The sequence below is a fragment of the Mus pahari genome, chromosome 23 (assembly GCF_900095145.1).
Source record: "Mus pahari chromosome 23, PAHARI_EIJ_v1.1, whole genome shotgun sequence".
NCBI classification, from domain to species: domain Eukaryota; kingdom Metazoa; phylum Chordata; class Mammalia; order Rodentia; family Muridae; genus Mus; species Mus pahari.
In genome coordinates, this window is record NC_034612.1 from 1,446,576 (window position 1) to 1,455,205 (window position 8,630).

Below are 8,630 nucleotides of genomic sequence, written 5' to 3' on the forward strand. Positions count from 1 at the left end.
GCCCCCAGCCCCGGAGACCCCGGAGCCAGGCTGCATCTCGGGGAAATGAGGCCCGGTGGCCCCTGACCCTAGCCTGCAAGAGGCTAACCCCCTCCCTGGCCCCTCGGCTGTGAGGCTGCCCGCCCCGACCATTCATGGGTTTGTATTATAAGATGACTGCCGTCGCCATGGCAACATGAAAGGAGCCGATCTCATTACTGAGGCCCGGACACATTATTTTCTCCAAGGAATTTCTTCTTTTCATTATTTCCCTCCAAAGGTCAGCTGTCCTCTCAGGCGGGGCGGGGGCGGCGGGGGTGTCCACGAAAGGTGAGCCGATTCGGGGCCCAATTCCCCGGGTGGAATTTACAAGCGTTTTGCCTTCTCCTCCTGATCTAACACCAGCTTAGAGAATTTCTTCAAGCCAGCCTTTCTCTTTAACCCCTGCGGCTCCGGCAGATAGCAGTCCAGCCATCCTTGCTAAGTTCCTGAGATTCCCTCCAAGGTCTGGGCTTTTCTCCAACACGTGGCTCCCTGCTACCATCTGAGAAGTCCCTGATGCTGAGGTCTCTGCTGACTTGCCCCGAAGGATTGCCGACACAAGGACATTTATGTCTTCCCCACAGGGAAAAACACCCCATTAGAAGGTAACACTAATGCGGGGGCGGGGTGGGGAATCCATATCCATGCTTGGAATGCTGGGTGTGCTGCAATTCAGAGCCTGGCAGACCTGCTAATGTCCCTATCAGGCTGTGTGCCCTTGGGCAAGTAGCTCCCTGTTTCTGGGCACACTTTGCTCATCTGTGAAGCAACTCTGTGTTGGTGTGTACCCAGGGAATGAGCAGAAATCATGAGCAGAGTCTGGCTGGCACCCAGGAACAGTAAATACCAAGGATTGATTATCGTATTTTGGTGTGTTTCTATCCATTTCTCTCTGTGTGTCAGCTGTCTGTAACTGTGAAACAAACAGCCCCGAGACTTGAGACTGGTTACCGGGAAGCAGCGATAACTCGGTGTTAGCCCGTGCAGTTTCTGTGGGTGGAGGCCTCTGCCTCTGCCTCTGGTGGGTCCTGAAGTGGCTGCAGCTCCTGGGAAGAGGAAGGCAGAGGCTGGGTTGGTTCTTCTGATATCTGGCCTCACAAGTCAACTGTATCTTGTGTCTGTCTGCCTTACTCTGTGTCCAACAGGCAGAAGTCTGGTTACTCATAGGATCTCCAGGGAGCTGCAGTGACACCAGAGGAGGGCTACTGGAAATGGCACCAGGACATCATATGTGGTAAGACAGGATCAGGGTGGACGCCCATTCTACAGAGGGAAAACTGAGGCTCTGGACAAAACAAAACAAAACAAAACAAAAAACGTTGGCTTGCCCCCACTGGCTTTCCACAGGTTCTAGATTGTTCCTTCTGTCTCAGTTTCTCATGGGACCAGTCATTCTCTAGCTCACCAGATTCTCTATCTGGGACACTGGAAGATTGTCTGCCCCTGTGTGGTGGGAGCTCCCAGCTTCTCCATGGGAATTCTAGCACATGCAGTGAAGATGATGATGTGTAGCTGTGACGTTGATGATGTGTGTTTGTTGAGAGTTGGACAGTTGTCTCCCTCACAAGGCAATAAATGGCTGCCAGAGGCAGAAACAACGTCAAAGTCAGTCATACAGATCTCTCTCTCTCTCTCTCTCTCTCTCTTAAAAAATAAAACAAACAAACAACAACAACAACAACAATAACTCATGCTCTTGCATCTCCTGCCTGCTGTGAATGATACTTGGGCTGATTTTACAGGTTTCTGGCCTTGACTCAGCAGCCCATGAGGAACAGGGTCACCATGACTTAGCAGGGCTTGAAGGATGGGGTCAGCTCAGGTTCTTTGGAACTGCCGAGGGGGGGAGGGTGGTGGTGGAGAGGGATTGATTGATTGATATCGGGTCTTGGAGGAAAGACCGAGCTTATCTCCACCTCAAGGACCAAGAGCAAGCTTGGTCTGTGGGCTGACGTATGGACTGCTTGTTGGCAGCTTGCTCCTTGGCTCGGCTGGACTGCTGGTTCCTGACTAACAAAAAGAGACTGAGTTCTGGGCTCAGAGGCTGCTGGGATAGCGCATGAGAAGGCAGATGTTCTGAGGGCCCTAAAGGTTCCAGCTCATTAGGTTGGGGCCTAGAGATCAGCATTATTTTATCGATTTATTTTTGTTTTATGTGTATGGGCATTTTGCCTGTTTGTGTATGAACCGTGTGCATGCCTGGTGCTCCCCAAAGCCAGTAGGGGACATCAGAGCCCCTGGGACTGGGGTTAGGATGTTGTAAGCTGCTATATAGGTTCTGGAAATTAAACTCTGGCTCTTTGGAAGAGCAGCCAATGCTTTTAGCCACTGTGACATCTCCAGCTCTTGCTACCTTCATCTTAACCATTTACCTTCTCATCACAAACAGTGGAGTAAGGGGCACTCTGGGTAAAACGCCCTGCATGGAAGAGCCCATCCTGTGGGCGCTGTTATCTCAGCTCCATTGGCTCCTAGTAACGTTAGGGTTCAGAAGAAATTCAGCTCTGGGAAGCCATCCCCAGTTCCCTCTATCATAGAGCATGGGTGGATGGATGGGTGGATGGATGGATGGATGGACAGATGAGTGGATGGAAAGATGGATGGATGAATGGATGGATGGATGGATAGATAGATGGACAGATGGACAGATGAGTGGATGGATGGACAGATTAGTGGATGGATGGATGGATAGATGGATGGATGGATGGATGGATGGATGGATGGATGGATGGATGGACAGATGAATGGATGGATGGATGGATGGATGGACAGATGGACAGATGAGCAGTTGATAACAGTCCTGTCCCTACACCTTGTTGAACCTCATGTTACCAGACTTGATTTCTCACAACCACACAAAGAAAGTTAGGTATGGAGGTCCTCTGCTTAAAGGTGGTATGTCTAATTCAGTATCCATCTATCTGTTCATCTACCAATTCACAAATTTATCCACCCACCCACTCACCCATCCATACATGGATTCACCTATCTACTCACCTATTCTTGCATGCATCCTTCAATCCACTCATCTCTACATCCATTCATCCATCTGTCCATCTGTCCATCCATCCGTCTAGCTATCTACCCACCAACCCATCATCTACTCATCTGTCCATCCATCCATCCATCCATCCATCCATCCATCCATCCATCCACTAATCTGTCCATCCATCCATCCATCCATCCATCCATTCATCCATCCACTCATCTGTCCATCCTTCCATCTATCCATCCATCCATTCATTCATTCATCCATCCATCTTTCCATCCACTCATCTGTCCATCCATCCATCTGTCTACCCACTCACCCATCTATCTACCCATCCATCAACCCACACATCCATCCATCCACCTACCCATTCATTCATTCATTCATTCATTCATCCATCCATCCATCCATCCATCCATCCACCAATCCATCCATCCATTCACCCATCCATCCATCCACTCATCTGTCCATCCATCCACCTGTCCATCCATCCACCCATCCAGCTATCTAGGTCTATATTGTGTGTCTTCTGCATGTTGGGTGCTGAGGCAAAGCAGTCACTGGAGCAGGTGTTCTCATCCTTTGCCCCAAGGCACCCACAACACTACGGGAAAGATGGGTCAAACAAGGCAAGACACAGCTGTATGTACAGATGTCAATTTTTCTCCTTGGAAGGAAACTTGAAGAACTGGGAGGTGGCTGATTTTGCACCAGAGGGATGATCAGGAAAGGTATCTCTGAGAAGACTTTTGATTTAAAATCCAAAGATCAGAGGAAGCTGATTATATGAAAGGTGGAAAATGCTGTCCTGGGGGGAGGCAGCATGTGTAAAGGCCCTGGGGCAGCTAGATCCAAGAGTATTATTCATGCTGTGGGAGGAAGGCCAGTGTGTCTGGAGTGCAGCTGTTGAGAGGCAGAGCACTGTGCTGTGGGTTGTTTGGCCAGACGTCGAAGATCCAAGAAAACATTGTTTTGGGGTCAGCTCACCCATTTCCTGGGAACCTTCTGGTAAATACTCAAATTTCAACGGTTGGCTTTGGGCCTTATATGGTGACTACTCCAGGAAGCCTTGCATGCACCTCCAGCCTCAGCCCCCTTCTCATGTGCATCTGATCACAGTGCACCAATTGATTCAGAGAACCGTACCCAGAGGCTGATTTTCTGGATGGTGACCCTTAAGAGGGGGAGGCTCTACTTGAACCCATGACCCACCTAGTGCAACCGCTTCTGTGCAGCACAGTGGGTAAGGGTTTTGGCTTCAGATCCCAGGTTTGCCTTAGGCAGTTTGAAGGACTCCTTAACTCTCATGCCTTAGCTTTTCCTGTGGAGAAGTCTCTGTGATGTCCTGCCAAATGCTGACAGGTCTCTTACGCCAGAGCCGATGCCCAGTGAATGCTCTCCTTGGTTCTAACAGTGTTTGCCACATAAGAGACCCCACCCCCAGCCAGGCCTGCCTTCACTGTCCTTGGAACTGCTGTCCCCACCAGCAGTTCAGGGCAGGACTCACTTTGGTCCTCAAGTCTCTCAGCTTCTCTGTTGGTGGACTTCTGGTCTTAGCTCCTCCCACACTCGAGGTCTGTGTGAGTTGGTAGACTCCGTGATTTTTAGAAAGGAGCTGAGCAGTTCTAGGCTGAGAGCCCAACTGAGACCACAAGAGACTGGTTCCCCTGGGAAGAGATGAGGTGTGCTGTTCTGAGGGACTGTCTGCAGTCATGGATGAAATATGTCCATCTGGTCTTTCTGTCCATCCATCTATCCATGCGGCAATTGTGTCCCAAGCACTGAGAATTCACCAGTGAGCCCCCTGCCACCTCTGACCTGTGAGCATCTTCCAGAATGAGGGCAGGGTGTGCCCTGTTAGCTACTGACTGGTACGGGCACCCGTGGTTCAGTGAGCTCCTAACCACTCAGGGTCACTCTTGTTTCCAGTTTTCCAGATCCCAACATGGAAGAATTGGAAAGGGAAAGGCATTATATACTCAAGGATGCTGGTGGAGTTTATCCCCAGCCTGTTGTGTTTCCGGGCCTCGGCTTGGAGACAGAGGTGGCTTCCTCCCTTCCCTGGGGGAGGCTTCATTCCTGACTCCTGACCTGCCTCTTCTCTAGAGCAGGTCCTGCATCCTTACTCTCTGAGTGATCCTGACTGGCAAGAAGGGACAGCAGTGAAGAGCCTAACAGAACCAAGCCTATGGCTCCTGCTTCTCAGCCTGGCAAGCCCACCTGCAGGAAACCTGATTGCACCCTCATGGGACCATCCCTTCTCTGTCCCCAAAGCACCCAGTACACCTGGGCCTTCTTCAGGATCCCACTCTTTCCCTTCTCCCCTCCTTTCTTTCTTCCTCCACCTCTGCCTTTCTCCTTTCTGCCACGCACTGCCTGACCCATCAGATGTCAGTGTTTGCTGGTTAGACTGCAGTGGCGGAGAGCAGTCTCTCCAGGTTGACCTCCATCTCTGCCGTACACGGCTTTGGGAAGTTCCTCTGGCGCTCCAGGCTTTCATTTCATCGCCTTGAATGAAGGTTCTTCTGGGGGATGAAATAAAGTAGTCGTTGGTCGTCGCTCTGTCAAGACTGATAGATGAGTAAATCCCGGAGACTTCAGAAAAGGAAGCCAGAGGAAACTGCCACCCTGCTGAGCCCCGGAGCTGCTGGCAGGCAGAGCCCCCTCTCTCTAAGTCACTACCAGACAGGCTGGCAGGAAAGTCTGCAAGAATATGGGCTTGATGACAGGGATGTCCTAAGAGGGATGTCTCCAAGTCCAACCTCTGCCCTTGGATCTCTCAGGTGCGAAGAAAGCACAGGTTCCCCTGTGGTATCCAGCCCTCTGTGAGTCCCACCATCTGCTGGATCCAGAAGGGCCTCCTCTCTTCACAGGGAGCCCGAGGCATTGCTTTCACTAAGGGCCCAGAAAAACTGCAAGCTTTGGTGCTGAGAGCCCCCCAAGCTCCCCGCGAATGCCGTGATTGCTAAAAATTTGCTTCATTCTGATTTTGCCTCTTGCTGGCTGAAGGACTGGATTTTATACCAGGTCAATTTCAGACCATTTGATATTGATATATGAAGATCCCAGGGGATTACTGAATGCATTTCTCATCCTGCCTAGATAGTATCATAGAAGGAAAATGGGATTGACTGTTAAGGACAAATTGAGAAAGACATGGCCATTTAAGATAACTCCTTATCTGTATACAAGCAAATGGTATCTGGGAAATAGACCACCAGTTGACAGCAAGAAATTCTACTCCGGGCTCTTCACCCACTCTCTCTTCTGCCGTTAACACTCAGGGATTATCCCGTTATCCCGAGTGCTGTATCCTGGGGGCCCCTGCTGGAGGGCACCAGAGAAGAGGGGTTTTTGAGACTTTATTCTGAAAGGGTTGGGTGGGAGGGGCTGGGATTGTCCATGGATACTCTGAGGAGTTTGGGATGGAATGGCTTTGAATGTGACAGATCTCCCCAGGACTTGGAGAATGGTTCTCTCAGGGTGCGCATGTGGCTTGATGGATGGAGGGTTGAACTTACCACATTGTGAGTGATCTTTGGGGTGATCTTTTCACTCTCCTCGGTCAAGGGTGCCACTGAAGGCTCACGCCTATGCTAACACTTTCCTGAGTCATGAACTTGTGGAAACTTACTGGAGCCCCACGTTGGTTGGAGAACTTACTCCAAACCTCTGCTGGTTGGGGAAGCAGCTATGCAGCTCGAGGTCCTGCTTTCCTTGGTGTTGGGGTACGGATCCCACAGATCCGTTGATTGGTCCCATTTGGTGGGCATGTGTGCTGTGGGTTCTTGAAGGGGTCAAGGGTTGATGTGGGGGTCTACCACAGTCCTCCATGATCAGGTACATGTTCCCATCTCTGTCCTTTATCCACCCTGCTCCCAGCAGGGTGGATTTCACAGGGGAAGGATTCTGGAGACCAAGAGGAGCCAGGAGACCTGGGGTCTTCAAAGTCAAAGCTCTGGAAGTTTCTGATGTCAGATCCATTATTCCCCAGATCACGGTCATAGTTTATCTTCTCCGTTGCTGTGATAAAAATACTCTGATGAGAAGCATTGTTAAGAGAGGAAGGGTTTATTTCAGTTCACAATCCGACTGTGTCAACCCTCACCCCGAGAAAGGCTTGGTGTCAAGGGGCTTCTACTCACCTCTCAATGGATGGCACATAGAGGGGTGTTCAGCTCACCCTCCCCTCTATTCCTTATCTTTCAGTGTGGAGCCCACACTAATGGGATATTACTGCCTACTCAGGGCATGTATCTTCCCTCAGTTAATCTTCTCTAGAAATATTCTTACAGATACACTAGGGATATGCTCCCCTAATGCCCTAGAAATTAATCCAATTAACTTGACAATAGAATTAAGCATCACATCCATCCATACATCCATACATCCATCTATCCATCCATCCATCCATCTATTCAACCATTCATGCATCTATCCAACTAAACATCCACTTATGAGTCCATTCATCCACCTAACCAGCAGCACATGCATCCGTCCAACCAAGCATCTACTCACACACCCACCACTCATCTATTTATACACAAATGCATGCACATATCCATCCAACCATCTACCCAGCCATCCATGTATCTTATCCAGTACACGCATTGTCTATCTGTCTGTTCGTTTATTCATGCATCCATCTATCCATCTATGCACCCACATCCATCCATCCATCCATCCATCCATCCATCCATCCATCCATCCACCTATCCACCCATCCACCTATCCATCCATCCATCCATCCATCCATCCACCCACTCACTCACCCACTTACCCATCTACCCACCCACACACCCATACATGCATGCATGTCAATTAAACCTGTGCTTGGTGGAATTCACTCTTAGCCATGGTACGTGATAGTTGGGAGTGAGAGGAGACCCCAGGATGTTCCCCAGGGGCTACCATACCCAGAACAAGCCCTTGCTATGTTCATCTTCCTCTTGGCTGCCTTCTTCTTGGGCACTTCTGAGACCTCTTGAGTTCAGGCTGACGGTGTCACACCCACAGACCAACACATCATCAGATGCGCCTGTGAGTGAAGAACAAGGCCCACCATGGGGCATCACCAGCTCCAGGGATCCCTGTGTACTGGAGGCCCTGTGTAAGAGAACACTTTGAACAGGATTATGTCCAAGGGAAAGCCCAAGGCAAGCTTGGCTAGGAGTGGGGAAACTGAGGCTTGGAGCAGCGAGGGAAACGATATGGACAGGGTTCCAAAGCAAGAATGGACAGAGCCTGACAGCAAACCCAGATGACCCCAGAGCCTTCTGGGCAAGGACTCACTCTGCATGTCTCTCACCAAGTGTCCAGGCTTCTAGAAAAATGATCACTGGATCCAGGGATGTGGTCAAGATGGTGCAGTACTTGCCTAGAATTTACAAAGCCCTGGGTTTGATCTCCAGGACTACATTAACGGCATGGTGGTGCTTACCCATAACCCCTGTACCCTCCACACACTCTGAAGGCGGAGTCAGGTACCAGACGTTCTTGGCAACATAGTGAATTCAAGGCCAGCCCAGATTACATGAGGAACTGCATGAAAAGTAAGGGAACAGTAGTGCTCTGTGCCCAGCAGTGAGCTGAGTAGTTCAGAAGATACCTGGGCAAGGGC

General features: G+C 50.2%; 1 long non-coding RNA gene across 1 annotated transcript; it reads left to right on the forward strand.

The window, feature by feature from the left end:
- The first annotated feature begins 309 nt into the window (after nucleotides 1–309).
- Nucleotides 310–6,239, forward strand: LOC110313138. Its single transcript, XR_002380087.2, has 4 exons — nucleotides 310–626; nucleotides 925–1,042; nucleotides 1,167–1,255; nucleotides 4,940–6,239. It is a non-coding gene; the product is annotated as an uncharacterized LOC110313138 (long non-coding RNA).
- The last annotated feature ends 2,391 nt before the right edge of the window (nucleotides 6,240–8,630 follow it).